The sequence below is a fragment of the Hemicordylus capensis genome, chromosome 1, assembly GCF_027244095.1.
Source record: "Hemicordylus capensis ecotype Gifberg chromosome 1, rHemCap1.1.pri, whole genome shotgun sequence".
Taxonomy (NCBI): Eukaryota; Metazoa; Chordata; class Lepidosauria; order Squamata; family Cordylidae; genus Hemicordylus; species Hemicordylus capensis.
This window is the reverse complement of record NC_069657.1, coordinates 82493354-82508690: the sequence shown is the minus strand read 5'-3', so window position 1 is coordinate 82508690 and position 15337 is coordinate 82493354. Positions and strand designations below refer to the sequence as shown.

The window sequence follows — 15337 nt, the reverse complement described above, 5'->3', positions numbered from 1 at the left end:
TCTCAATTTTTAGCTTTTAAAATAGCTTTTAATTTGAAGCTTGTAAAAAATTATAATTTTAAATGCCATTTTAGTCTGGTTTTTAACTTGTTTCACTTAACTTGTTTAACTTTATTAGTCTTTTATTTTACATTGTGTTTATTTTATTAATGTTGCGAGTTGCCCCAAGCAGTAGTGTACTGGAGGGGTGCAGTATAAATATTTTAAATATAATAAAATGAATGAATGAATAACAACTTTGTATAGTGTTTCATATTATGCTGACTAAACAAACTATGCTCTGTGCATCCATACTTTGCCTCGACATTTATCTGTGCATCCATACTTTTACCTTGACTCAATGCTGGACTGGGGGGAAATGCATCAAGGCAGAAATTCAACAGGTGCAGCCTGTCCATCACTCGCTAGAGATACACTTGATGAATATCTAAACTAGGGAAACAATGGAAGACCTGTTATGCTTGCCTTTAGTTGCAAACCTGAAATCTTCTTTGGGGTAAACTTTCAAATTGTACCTCATTCATTTTTCTATGAATCTGAACAAAACTTTGTGCAGCTGTTGGCTCCTATTGCCTATTTACTCTTTATCGAATCTCAGGCAGATTGGATTGAATTTTAATACCAATAGAATGTTAGGAGCTTATAATAGTACAACATTGTTTTTACTCCTCTCGCTTTTACAGTCTTTTCCACATATGTATAACCTTTCACATAAGCTACAATGCCATAAATTGTCTTTACATATGTTGCCTCCTTGATCCCAGGCTGCTCCCCAGGGCTCTCCTTGCCTGGGTGTTCGGAGTCTGTTTCCTGTTCCAGTGTCTTTGTAGTGGACGGTTTGTCACTTGTTGTAGTAAGTTTCAACATCACCTTTAATCTGAATCAGAGCTCCTTTAATCTTCAGCTGGAATCATGGGGTAAATTCTGACCCTAGTTGTATAAATGCAGTGTAAACACACAAACCACTGCACTTCCAGCAATGGCTTTTCAGAACATTTCCAACCAACACAGAATTGGGTATTGTTGGATATGGTATGCCCAAGAAGGGTAAGGCTTTACTTCTGTTGTCAACCATACACCATGGTATGATAATGGAAGGAGAGCAAAGCCACACAGTATTTTTCATTACAATGTGGCAGAGTGGGGTTGACAATCTAGACTACCTGGTGAGAATGTACAGCTGCCAATGAAAGACAAACAGGTGGCTTTCGGCACTGTTTTTCAATATGATGATTGTTGCTGCCCTTGCCAGTTTCATTGTCTGGTTGTCTATCCAGGAATCTGAGCTGGGAACAATGGTCTGCAAGGATGAGATGGTGCTTGTTCCTTTTAGTCTTGGATAACAATTCATAGATCCCACATATGATGAAGACTGCTGGATGTCCAGCAAAGTAACTAGAAGATAAAAACAGCATCAACTTGGCAATGCTATCAAGGCAGCTGACAGGAAAACAGAAGATGTCCCCATTGTGGGAGGATGGTTTCTAGATTGCGTTTGATGAGCTACCAGACATGTGGTGACTTTCATTTAGTTGCACTGTGTTCCTTACAGCTGAAGTGTTGAGAACTGAGATTCTAAAGTTTGGATTTTCGTTACTATTGGGTTTGAAATGTTAGTTTTTCTTAGATAGCAACTCATGTTCTCAGTGAGTTATGCATCGGGTGCCATGCTTGGTGTGGGGGTCACCACTGCACTCCCTGAAGTGAAATATACAATTACTGTAGGCTCCGTATCTGATAAGGTTTGGTGAGATCATCTACTTCTACTACTACTACAAATATTTAGATACTGCTCTTCAACAAAATTCTCAAAGTGGTTTACATAGAAAAACAAATACATAAATAAGATGGTCCCCTGTCCCCAAAGGGGGGACAAAAGATTATGTTTATCTAAAAATAAACATAAGGTAGACACCAGCAACAGCCACTGGAGGGATGCTGTGCTGGGGTTGGATAGGGCCAGTTGCTCTCCCCCTGCTAAATATAAGAGAATCACCACTTTAAAAGATGTCTCTTTGCTCAGTTAGCAGGGGTCTAATGTAGTCAGTACGATTGCTCAGCAGTAAGGAGTCCTGCTCATGAATAGGATTTCCTGACTCAGGATGAAGGTTAAGTAGGGATAATGGCTACTTGCCTTGGCTGAGCGTGTGTGCCAGTTGTATATTATTTGCTGCTCTGGTGGTGGAGCACCATGCTGCTCTACCAGCAGAGCAGCAAAAATATATATAATTATTTTTGGAAACACTTTGGAAAGCCAATTGACAGAGTATTCCATGGAAGTGGACGAGGAGGCAGGCAGTAGGGGTGGCCCAGATTTACTTACATTTTTTTCTTATTTACATTTATATGAGACTAAATGCAGCTTATATACTCTTGTGGTGTTAAGCCACTTCCCTCCACAGTAAAGCTGGCAGTCTGGAAAAACTCCTGATGCAGTTTTCTTTGATTGTATTTGGACTGAAGATTACGTGTTTGACTGCTCCTTCAAGAAAGATACTTCTTGCATAAAGAAAACTAGTATGTTTTTGTAAGGAAGATTCTAGGCTAGTCTTCTTATCAATATGCTTGTGCTGGGAGTGTCTCCCCTGAGAAGAGTATTCAGACAGGTTGGTTCCCCTAGGAAAAGCCTCTTTGTGTGATTCTGCTATATGTTTGGATTGACTCTTTCCCCTCTTATTTTGCTTAATAACAAAGCTGCTTATATTTCTAGCCTGTCTCTCTTTCAATGAGCTTGGAGTAGTATATGACCCTCATAGAAACCCTGTCAGTAGGTTAGGATGAGATAATAACTTGTTGAAGGCCACCTGATGAACTTCATCCCTAAGCAGAAGTTTGAACTCTGTCTGCCCTGATGAATGTTTAGTGGTTATATCACAGTTGCCTCTGGAAAACACTTAAGCTTCTGTTTGGGGGGTTTCAAATACTCAGGCTTGAGAGGAAGGGAATTCAAAACCAGAATACAGCTACAGAAAACCTCATGCTTTTTACCATTGCTGTTTCTGACTGATCCAAAGTGGTATGTCAAGGCTGTGCTCGATTGCCTGCCAAGGTACCATTTGTATATATGAAGTGGTAGTCTTCTAAGATACTGTATATAGAAGAAAGATATTTAAAAACAATGGAAAACCCCTGTTTTTAGAGAGGCTTCTTGGTTATTTAGTCTTTGTTTCAGGAAATTTTAAATCTGTAATCTGATTTTAACTAGGTCTAGTTTTTAATTTTGTATTGTTATATCTGTTTTTTTATCTTTGTGAGCCGATGTGAGCAGTATTGTACTGGTGGGATGTTATATATATATTCCAATAAATAATAGAACATAACTATGTAGAGCTTTATAGGTCAAAATCAACAGCTTGAATTGTATCTGAAAGGTAAAGGGGGTGACAGCAAGTTGCCATTTTTTGAGTTTAAAAATGCAGAAGTTGGTAAGTTGCCTTGCATGGAATAGGTGCTGTAATTATAAGCTTGTACTGGTTGATGAAGTGAATCTCTGATGTGGAAGTGAAATCATTGAACATGTGGCATCATTTTCATTTGCTGCATCTTATTCTGGGATAGAACACTGGGTGTTGGTGTATGGAGGCACATGATTGAATATGTGATATCACAGTGGCCCCACGTGGCCAAGCAGCAGAACTGCAAGCTGAATGTGGCTTGATGTAAGATTGTTAAATTCACTGTTGTTAGGTAAGAGCTTCCGGGGGTAGCTGACTGTGGTAGGCTGTGGCAGCAAAAACACTAAAAAGTGTTGTGGCACCCTTAAGACTGGCAAGCTTATTGTTGCAGGAGCTTTTGTGGAATGCAGTTCTCTTGATAAGGTCCATGCATCCTCAGGCCGGTGGAGTGTGAGTGTGTGTGTGTGAGAGAGAGAGTGAGGGGGAGGGTTTTTAAAAACAAAAAAAAACAAACAAACTCAGAGGTATCAAATGGCAGGAAATATAATGGGCTTTGTCTTGTGGCTAATTTAAACGTATGCAAGATGAATATGGTGACAACTTACAATAACTGTAATAGGTGATAACTTATTAGCAATGTGAACTTTGTCTTGGTTAAAACCTGCAGAGATGGTCTCAAGCCTTGTTTAAGTCAAGAGATTCTGACTATAATTTCCCTTTGATTTGTTTTTCTATTGAAGAAATGTCACTTTTATGTCTGTAGCAGAATGTCGTGGAAGAACATTAAAATGCTCTTATATTGGTTTCTGAATTTTGCCAGAGATTAGGAGTATGGTGTACATGATCCCAAGATATGCTCCCCATTGCTTAACTATAGTTCAGTAATCAGCAGTAGAGCATCAGCCTTAGAAACCTATTTCCACATTGTAATTGTTTACCAAAGGAGTAGCTCTTATGTCTGGGAATTAGTTGGGAAATAAATTACTTCCTGCACCTGTTTAGTTTTTGCCTTCTGTATCTTTTTTCTGCATCATGAGTGTGCATGTCAGAGGAACAAATGTGTTTCCTGAAAGATGAGCTCAAGAAGAAACTCAAGAAGTTTATGGTTTCACTATTCCTGTTAAGCAATAAAGTGCTCTAATTTATTGTAGTGAAACAATTTTCAGCTATGGCATAAAGTTAACACTCATGCAGTTCTCATAAGCTGAAATATATAAGGAAAGCAACATTGAAACTGCCAGAAAGACTTGGGGTCTCGAGTAAATATCATTATTTTAGTTGAATCTGTGTATGGCTGTTTTAAAATTAGATTAATTAGATCTTTAAGATGCAGAGGAAGTATTTGTTATGTGTGTCTCATTAAGCAGGTTTTCTAGTATTCTTAAACAGCAGATTTGTAGAGTATTTTGAAAATGAAGTGTAACAATTTTTTAAAATTCAAGTTTAGAAGATAATTGTAATTTTATTGTACCACACCAAACAGTGTAGCTGATTTTAAATCATGTATGACTTTGAGAGTAGGTGGATAAGAAAAATAGGTCAGGTTTGTAAGAGAAAATATTTGAAAATGGCAATAGGGATTTCTCCAAAAACTCATATAGCATTTCAAGCAGTATTACTCAATTTAGCAGCTCACCATTAGATAGTGTGGCAATTTTGGGGGGAAGGGGGGTCCTGCAAGAAGTATGTTCTAAAGATCTATTTAAAGATTCACATTTCCCTGACAGAGCAAGAACGTTTTCCCATTGGTTAAAGTGATTGTGACATTGGTACTGCTCAGCTCCCTGCTCTCTCCTGCAGTGTGTAGAAAGGATTGACTTCCAGGCATGTGTTTGACTTGTTTTGCATTGATTCCTTAACATAACAGAGAGGATTTGTCAAAGGAAATTCAGGAAATCTATCATTTGTAGATCCCTGCTTGATTTGACGTTTCTTTGCTGGCAATGAAGATTACTTAGGAATGGTGATAGAGGATTGAAGATCACAACAAGGTCTGTATTAGAGCTGATTTTACAGCTTTCAAAACCCCCCAATTATCTTCTTATATGGTGTGCCAGTAAAAGGAAAATATTTTTGATCTTTCTTCTTTTTTTAAAAAAGGGAATGACTGTGTGGGGAAGGGATGATCTCCCAGGGAAGTATAAATATTTTGAAAATAAAGGACAAGCATTATACAGGTGAAACTCGGAAAATTAGAATATCGTGCAAAAGTCCATTAATTTCAGTAATGCAAATTAAAAGGTGAAACTGATATATGAGACAGACGCATTACATGCAAAGCGAGATAAGTCAAGCCTTAATTTGTTATAATTGTGATGATCATGGCGTACAGCTCATGAAAACCCCAAATCCACAATCCCAGAAAATTAGAATATTACATGGAACCAAGAAGACAAGGATTGTAGAATAGAATAATATCGGACCTCTGAAAAGTATAAGCATGCATATGTATTCAGTACTTGGTTTGGGCCCCTTTTGCAGCAATTACTGCCTCAATGCGGCGTGGCATGGATGCTATCAGCCTGTGGCACTGATGAGGTGTTATGGAAGACCAGGATGCTTCATTAGCGGCCTTCAGCTCTTCTGCATTGTTTGGTCTCATGTCTCTCATCCTTCTCTTGGCAATGCCCCATAGATTCTCTATGGGGTCAGGTCAGGCGAGTTTGCTGGCCAATCAAGCACAGTACACTGTATACTTTTCAGAGGTCCGATATTGTTCTATTCTACAATCCGTGTCTTCTTGGTTCCATGTAATAATCTAATTTTCTGGGATTGTGGATTTGGGGTTTTCATGAGCTGTACGCCATGATCATCACAATTATAACAAATTAAGGCTTGACTTATCTCGCTTTGCATGTAATGAGTCTGTCTCATATATCAGTTTCACCTTTTAATTTGCATTACTGAAATTAATGGACTTTTGCACGACATTCTAATTTTCCGAGTTTCACCTGTATTTGAATGGTTTAACGTATATCTCTGAGATAAATCGGGTCTGTTCTCATTTCACTTAGGCCTTAGCCTCTAACAGTGGCTACCTCCTTCATTTTGTTTTGTTTTACCTCAAAGCTGTTAGGTTGCACTGCTGCCGTTTCGCTTTCAAAACTCCCCAACCTTGTACCTTATAAGGGGAGGGGGCTGCTGAGTTCCCAGGACTTCTAACAGTTGCATGACAGGCAGGCAATCAATAAATGCAACCTGACCTAGCAAGCAGCACCTCTTTATATTCTGCCTGTACTTCAGCTGTATGACAACCAGAACTTCAGTTTGTGCAGTTCTCAGCTCCAGATGTTTGGAAAAACCCGACCTATTGAGTTTCTGCCTATAATTCAGCTGTTTGACACAGAGCTCCAGGTGTGGTAGAAGCAGGTAAGGTTTCAACTGTAAACATTACGATTCCAAAGAGAGCATTGGTGACATCACTAGACAGAAAAAACAATAATGCTTAAAGGGAAAATACTAGAAGTAGTAACATGTTCACTGTCTTTTAAGGTTGCCAACTTGTCAGCAAAGAGTAATATTAAGGTTTTCATTAATATTTCCACTTCTTAAAACTTCTATATGTAAAACTCATTCCTTGTATGGCAAAGAGATTTCACCAGCCCTGACAGAAGCCCTTCTCAGCTGTTTCTGGGGCTAATGACAAAAAGAGTGGGGAACACCGGCCAGCTGCTGTTTGATCCCTGTCCCTTCTCCTCATAGTTGCTCCCTTAAAAAAAAAAAAAAAAAGCGGGGGGGGGAAAAGAAAAATCAAAGAAAAATATTCATGAAAATAACAATATTGAAGGATAATAAACATAATATAATATACATTATTTGTGCTAACATTAAAATGGTTCTAACACACAAACATGGATTCAATAATCCAAAAAACACTTTGGTTTAAGATGAGAGTTAAGATGCTTGACATTTTCACATGTGCTATTAAAATAATAGAAATTGCAAGTTAAGGTCACCATCTTGACTTTGGCACCATATAAGCTGTGAGACTTTCTACAGTCTGATCTATCTATTTATCTATCTATCTATCTATCAGATTTGTGCACTGCCCCAAACTTTTGTCTTTGGGCAGTTAACAATAGCATAAAACCAGTTAAAAACATATACAAAAAACTTAAACAATTTAACAATTTAAAAATAAACCAGAGATGATGGGGTATGATGATGGTTTTAGAAAGGAGGCTCTATGTACCCATACTTTGCCTTGATCAGAGATGCATCAGGCAGAAATTCATCAGGGGAATCTCTAGGAAGTGATTAGGGAAACTGCACCTGTTAAATGTCTAGATGCATCCCTCCCCAGCCCAATGTCCACCTGAAAGACCAAGGCAAACTGTGGGTGCATGGAGCCTCATTTTAAACTCTCATCTTAAACTGAAGGTTGTTGGAATACTGAATTTCCAGGCATTTAAAAAAAGGAAATTCTGATCTGACACTATGGGGAAGAGCTTACCCAAACCACACGGTGGAACTTCCTGACATTAATCTACAAACCATTTGTAAAACCTTCAACTATGATAGTCATATTCCCCCATCTTAAAAACATAATTAAATTCAGTTAGTGGATTCAGTAATAGTGACTGTGTGATCCCATGTCATGATTATTCAGCAGTGAATGACACAAGAAGCAGCTAATTTGTGTTCACTTTAAATCTGTACTTCATTTTTTCTTTTTCTTAAGCGCATACACAAACATGATGAATAGCAAATGCTTTAACAACTGTGTTCGAAACTACAGATTCTCTTCCCAGAAATTTCCCATACGCCTCACAACTCTCTTGGATCATTTCCATATGGCGATTTTTCTTTGATTAACCACTGAAGGGCAAGAGTGTATTCACATATCGTCCAGCTTTAAGTCGAAGTCCTTGCGAGCTATTGGGGACAGAAGCATTCCATACATCATTCAGGTTTTTCATTGCTCATAATCAAGCTTAGCCCGATTTATGTCTAGGGTTTAAAAAAACCCATTGTTTGTGTTGTTCTTTTAGGCAAATTCAAAATAACTGTAACTCACAGTACTTCACCGTTCTTCATCCCGTGGTAAAGCATGCTGTCTGGGAAAGCTCCTGCTTGATTTAATTTCCTTCAGCAAAATAGTGGTAGGCCTTAAGCCAATCTAACTGAAGTAGTAGGCCTTAACCCTCTTTTACCACATATAATTACTCATACACTGCTTTATGAGCCCCCTAGAGAACAAAAGCCCCCCCCTTCCTGAAACGCAAATTCTTTTAAGGGATGGAAATGTACAGGAGCCCTTATCTTATTTTTCTCCTTCCTTCACTCAGGACATGAGGGCCTTGAGCAGCAGTCCTCCCCACCACCCCACCCTTTCCAGGGCCTGCTATCTGGCTATTGTAGAGCTCTGAGGAGCTGATGTATGAGCTCTTCTGGCCTTGGCTCTTCTTCCTCTTTTAATAAAGTTGTGGCATATTTTAAAGATACTTATTCGTGTCTGTCTCTTTTCTGTCTGTCTAGAAAGTAGTGCATTTTAGAAGTTTTACACAAGTGATGTAGTCTCTGAGCATAGCGTAGATTTCTTCCCTTTAAGCCTGAGGCTCCTGCTTAATGGTTAATGGCTGATAGAATAATGGCTTAGTCAAAGTAGCCTCATTGAGGCATTCCTTAATATGTTCTTTTAATTTCAGTAGAATAACTTAACAAGTAGAAGGTTGCCGGTTCGAATCCTTGCTGGTATGTTTTCCAGACTATGGGAAACACCTATATTGGGCAGCAGTGATATGGGAAGATGCTGATAAGCCATCTCGTACTGCACAGGAGGAGGTAATGGTAAACCCCTCCTGTATTCTACCAAAAAACCCCACAGGGCTCTGTGGACACCAGGAGTAGAAATCAACTTGACGGCACACTTTACCTTTAATGTTCCTCAAGTCAGTCACTGTCTCTTTCTTGCTGTATTCTCTACAGCAAGTAGGAGAGGAGGGATTATTGGCCTTTAAAAGTGCTAACAGATCCTGTGCCCTGCTCTGGCTAATGCTGGATTCTTTGAGAAAAATCTGTGTGCTGGGTGGAGTGCTGGTCAGTTTACCTCACAGGATTTCTACATTATTTTCCACTCACATTTTTAAAAGGACCTTCCCATTATTCACCTTTCCCCCAAGACCATTTTTGAGGCATTGTTTAAACTGTCCCCCCAGCAAGTCCCATTGACTTTGAGTTTTGTTCCTTCTAGGTGTGCACACAGAATTGCAGGTTCAGTTATCAAAATGCTGCTGGAAAAGTTATGTGTACTCCAGTCCTGCACCCTCTTTCTCACAGTGCTAAGCTACATGCTTCCAGAAAGCTCCAAATAAGTATAGCAAGGAAATCCCAGAAACCATTCCTACTCAGTGTCAACAAACTAAAATTGTGATGCAGACTGCTTTTGAACATGGAGGTTCTACACAAGATCCTAACAATTGGTGAATATGGAGGCTTCATTTCTTGTGTATGACCAAGTGCAGTTTGGCTCTGATGTGTAACCTCCATGTTCAAGAGCATTCTACACCAGAATGATGGTTTCTTACTGCTGGGTGGGAATGTTTTTTAGGATTTCCTTGAAGTTTCTTCTTTGGAATTCCTAACATGGGGTCATTGGTCCCAATCTTATACACTTTTACTCAGAAAGCAACCGCCAGAGAAATAAATGGGTTCCCCCTTCTATGGGGAGCTGAAGGGAGAAAAAAAGAGAACCCACATTCTTGTCTAGGATCTCTGCTGGTCCTGATTCCTATGTATGTTTACACAGAAGTAATCTCCAGTTGGATCAATGGACTTACTTTCTAGCAATTTATTCCAAGCTTTGCTGAGGGCCTCTGCTTCCCACTTTTGGTGGAGGTGAAAGAAAGGGGGCAGAGGGGAAAAACAAGTGCCTATGAAAGGAAAAGGGAATGGGAGGAATGCTTTTTTAATTGTACTAGTGCCAGAGTGCTCATAGACTGTCCTTATCAGGCACTTATATTCAGAACTAGGAGGAAGTCACTTGCTAGAAATTGTCAGAACTTGCCCTTCCTATCTTTGGCTTCAGAATTCTCAGTGGGCAAACTCAATTATACTATTAACTAACTTTCCCTTAGTTATGTTCCCTGTTATTATGGGGATTTTGAACAATAATTACTCAAAAATCACTAGACTGATGTTTTTTAAACCAGCAAAAGGCACCAGTCCTATATGGACATGATTTTGGGGGGAATGTTAAAAAGACATCAGACATTTAAAATATACATTATCCTTGGTGAAACAAGGTCACCAAAACTTTGAAACTTCTTTTTGAGAGTTATAAACTTAAATTGCTGTGACTGCCATTTGTCATTTTATAACTGATTTGCACCAAATTTAGAGGGGTGGTGTTTCTTGTCCCCTAGTTGATGTGTGCACAGTTTCAGAGGGATTGGGTTGATACTTTTGACTTTAAGCAATAGAAGGTTCAGGGCTTATAATGGCGGAACACCTCATCTCATCTATACAGGCACAACTGTGCCAGTATAATCTCTCACTGAACAACCTTTCTCTCCTCATAGCATCTACCCAAGCTTTCTTTCACTCCCCCCGCCCCCGTAGATACATAAATTTTCCAGTGTACTCTTTGTTTTGCTCTTGTACAATCCAGAGGGTACCATTTGACCCTTCTGAGGTTTCTTGAAATAATGGTTGTTTCTGGTCAAATTATTATAGGAAACATCACTTTCCATGCTCACTAACCAGGCTTCAAAGAAAGATAGTTGTAATGTCAAAGTGCAGCTGATATTTCTGCTTCTTGTTTACGGGGGCTAGGCCAAATTGGAACAGGAAGCCTTGATTTCACCTGTGTATGAGCAGGGGAGAGAGAGAGAGGCCAAGTGACTTGGAATTGCTTTCTGACAAGAATGGAACAATAAAACCTTTGAGCATGATGGCTAATTTTGTTGTGAAAGGAGATGGATGTGGGACCCTCCCTCAGTTTTCAGACAGATTGGGGGTTGTTAGGTGTAGAGGCTGATGAATTGTTACAATTGCATTCACCCTTCGAAGGAGCTCAGAAAAACAATTTATTTATAAAATTACCCTGCCTTATAACTTAAATCAGGGCAATTTTACACTAGAAAAAGCTTCAGCACTCTTTGAACATCATTAAAAACATGCCTGAAAGGAACACAAGTGGCATTGGGCAATATTTGGATGAGTTAGTCATGACCAAGCACCATTTAAATCAATGAAACTATTCCAAGTTAGTGATGACTAACTTGAATCACAATTTCAATGGGTCTTTGTCATGCCTAACTTAATCTGGATGTTGTCCAGTAAAAATATAAGAATTTTAAGCAGCAGTATAGACCAATTAATCTATTTCTCCTCACAACTTATAAGGTAGATTAGGCTGAGACTTGCTCAAGTGTGCCCAATGACCAAGCAGGGCAGGAATAACCAATGACCAGTCAGGGCTTGAATGTGATCTGCGGTTATCATATTCAAACCAAACACTCTAGCTTTGGCAAACAGAATGTGAATAAAATATTCAGCCAGTGTATTAAACACTTCATCAATTGACTTTTAGCAAACAAATTTAATCTGTTACTGCAAAATGGCATGTTTGGCAACTTTGGTTTTGTTTGTAGAACTGTGCTTCACAGAATACTTTTAATTAGGTCACAATTATTCACTACTTTCTGAAGCTGATATTTACTCATGCCTCTAACCAGTTAGTTTTTCCTTCTGTGTTTTTAGTAGCTTGCAAAGTACAGTATACATCTTCGTTTCAAAACTCAGTTTCTCAGGAAGAAAAATCTCTTTAAATGGTATTGGAATTCCTAAAAGAAAAAAAATTAAGCTTAATCATGAATCTTTAGGCTACAAATACTTGACATTGTCTAGGAAAAATATGTTTATCAGTATAATCTGTTGTTTACAGTTGTCTTCTTGAATTAGAGCCAGCATAGTTGTCTTTATAAGTGCTTCGTGCTGATCTGGGCCCACTGTGGAACATAGGTCCATCTTGCTCAGTATTGTCTACACAGACTGGCAGCGGCTTCTCCAAGGTTGCAGGCAGGAATCTCTCTCTCAGCCCTATCTTGAAGATGCCAGGGAGGAAACTTGGAACCCTCTGCTCTTCCCAGAGTGGCTCCATTCCGAGGGGGAATATCTTACAGTGCTCACACTTCTAGTCTCTCTTTCATATGCAACCAGGGCGGACCCTGCTTAGCTAAGGGGACAAGTCATACTTGCTACCACAAGATCAGCTCTATTCCTCAGAGAAATACTAGCTATCCCTTCTTTATTAATTTATTTAGATTTTGATCCCAAAAAACATTGAGTAGAAGGAAAACAGCTGCTGGTGAAAGAGTTTTACAGTGACAGAGAATTGTGGTACAGTACAATAACATGAGGGAAGAGACAGAGAAAAGTGGGAACTCGGAGGTTGGGTGGGGAAAAGTGGTAAAGAGATGGGGATTTAGAGCGACCTTTGGGGCGGGGAGAGGGATGGATGGATAAAGAGCATGAAAGTAACAGTCTTCTATTCTGAACATGAAAGTTCTATGTCACTAGTATACTGAAATGCTGTTGATGGAAGGAGGATGGATCAAAAAAGGAAACACCTAGTCAGAATTGGAACAGAAATGCCTTTCCATAATTGTTGTCACGTGCTTTACTTTATAGATTATCTATTATATTAATTATCTTAGCTGGTGCGTGTCCTGAGGAATTTGGTGGCAGAACTCTCGCGACACATTGCGAGAGTTCCTGGGCCCGCCCAGCTGCGAGAGTTGAGAGGGGGAAGAAAAAATGGCAGCGGTGTGAGCGGTTCGCAAAACGGCCAGAGGTGGCAGCCTCAGCTCGGCTGACTGCTGGGTGGCGGCGGCAGTGGGACGGCCTGTCCTGTCCAGGCCAGGCTGTCCCAGGTATGGAAGAGGCGGTGGCAGTGGCCCGACCTGGCGGTGGGAGGTGGCGGGGCAGCCTGGCCTGGCCAGGCCGTCCCAGGTATGAGAGGTGGCGGCGTGACCGAGCGGGTATGAGAGGTGGTGGTGGTGGTGGTGGCAGCGGCGGCGTGACCGAGGCGGGATGGCCTGGCCTGGTGGTCCCAAGTATGAGTGGCGGTGGTGGCGGCAGCCCAACCAAGCGGGGGACGGCCTGACCTGGCCGTCCCAGATATGGAAGAGCCGCCGGAGGCAGGAGGCATCAGAGGCCGGGATGAGAGGGAAACCTTTCGGCCCGCCGCTGCCCAGGTAAGAAGAGGGTGGGGGAGGGGACCGGAGGGAGGGGGAGGGGGGCAAGAGAGAGTGGGGCAGGAGGGGGGAGGGGGCAAGAGAGTGGGGCAGGAGGGAGGGGAAGGGGGTGAGAGGGTGGGGCAGGAGGGAGGGGGTGGGGGGCAAGAGAGGGTGGGGCAGGAGGGAGTGCGGCTGGAGTGGAGGAACAGCATGAGGGGGCAAGAGAGAGTGGGGCAGTGGGAGGGGAGGGGTGGGGGCAAGAGAGAGTGGGGCAGGGGTGAAAGGGATGGGGCAAGAGAGAGTGCGGCTGGAGTGGGGGAACAGCACGCCCCCAAAGAGCGCACAGATGCTCTGTGCGGGTTGGCTAGTCTATATTTATTTCTCTAAGGTGTATTCATCATGAATCCCATGTGTGGAAGCTCTTGTGAGAGTTTGTGAGCAGCTGAGGTGACCAGCGAGGGAGAGGAGGGAAAAATGAGAGGGAATACCAGCTGGCCGGTGAATTTACAGAGTTTACTTTAAACAGGGAAGAGAGGCATCGGGGATAAAATCAGAGGGCATCTATGAACAATTGGCCAAGGGCCATGTAAACACAGAGCTCCGAGTACAAATAGCACCCTCCTCCACTATGAAGTTCAAAGGGACATCTCTTCTTTATCAGCAGCCAGAGACTATGCTCTTAAAGACTTTAAACAAACAAACAAACCCAAGCAAAGCCAACTTTTATTTCTAAAGTCAGTCTGCTCTTTACAGGCCGACAATTGAGACACTGGAGGCAGTATGATAAATGCCTGAATCAAAGGGGGGGGAGGGACGGCAAGCAGCGGGAGGGAGGAATGGACGGCCGGTGAGCGGGTGCGGGGAGAGAAGGAAAGGCAGACAAGTCCTCCCCAGGGGAGGCCGAGTGAGGGGGCCTTCCATCACCTGCCAAAGGCTGAGTGCACTTGCACTAGCGCACAGATGCTCTGTTCGGGTTCAGCTTGTTTTTATTAATGGCCCTTGTTATATTATGCACCCTTGAGTCATTACTGTACATATGGGAACTTACTATGCACACCTCCCATTATTTTAAAACATTAATTATGTAATCCTAAAGTGTAATATGAAGAGAAGAGTTACTGAGAGAGCTCCACTGAGTATCTCTACAGAATACTACCGTATGTGTTGGTTCATTTGTTACAAAACAATGTGGAACATGCAAGCTAGCAATATGAAACACATTATGACTCCTTCACTACCACCACCATTCCCTGTGCTCTTGCTTCCTTGATCTTCCTTTCCCATGACATCTCTACTGCACAGGCTTTAGTGCTCTGGAAGTTCATCGCTTGGAAGACCCCCAAGGAATTTCTTGTGAACATGCACACCTTATTTTCACTTGGATGACCTGATACCTTTGCTTCCCCTAGCTGTCCTGATAGGAAGCCTGACAATATCTTCTTTGCTTCTGCTTGCTCTGCTGGGCCCTGAATCCACAAGTGTGGGTATCTGCAGCCATTGGGGTCCCAAAAGTAATGAAATGGGAAGCCAAAGCATACTTAATGGACTGTGCTCAATACATGCAGGAGCTGTTGATTCCTGTGGATCTTCCTTTGTCAGAATCTGCTTCTTGTTCTGATGTATATGAATGCTTCTTTGCAGTAATGTCCTTGGGACCTTGGCCACAGGAGTAAGAGTTGAAATCCTATCAACTGGCAAGTCATACTTCATCTGCTGGGTGTGCATGGGAGCATAGTTTCTACATGTTGCTTCATGAGAGCA

The 15337-nt window shown here is 41.3% G+C and overlaps 1 protein-coding gene across 2 annotated transcripts in view; it reads left to right on the top strand.

Annotated features, from left to right (window-relative positions):
• The window catches only part of FUT8 (fucosyltransferase 8), a 200367-nt gene that overhangs the window by 41896 nt on the left and 143134 nt on the right, over positions 1 to 15337 (top strand). Inside the window, exon 1 of one of the 2 annotated variants that reach the window (XM_053257109.1) lies at positions 5368 to 5386. The exons of the other annotated variant lie outside the window; for it this stretch is intronic. The gene's annotated coding sequence lies outside the window, so the exon portion shown is untranslated. Of the gene's footprint in view, positions 1 to 5367; positions 5387 to 15337 lie in introns of those variants that run through there. 2 annotated transcript variants of the gene reach the window in all.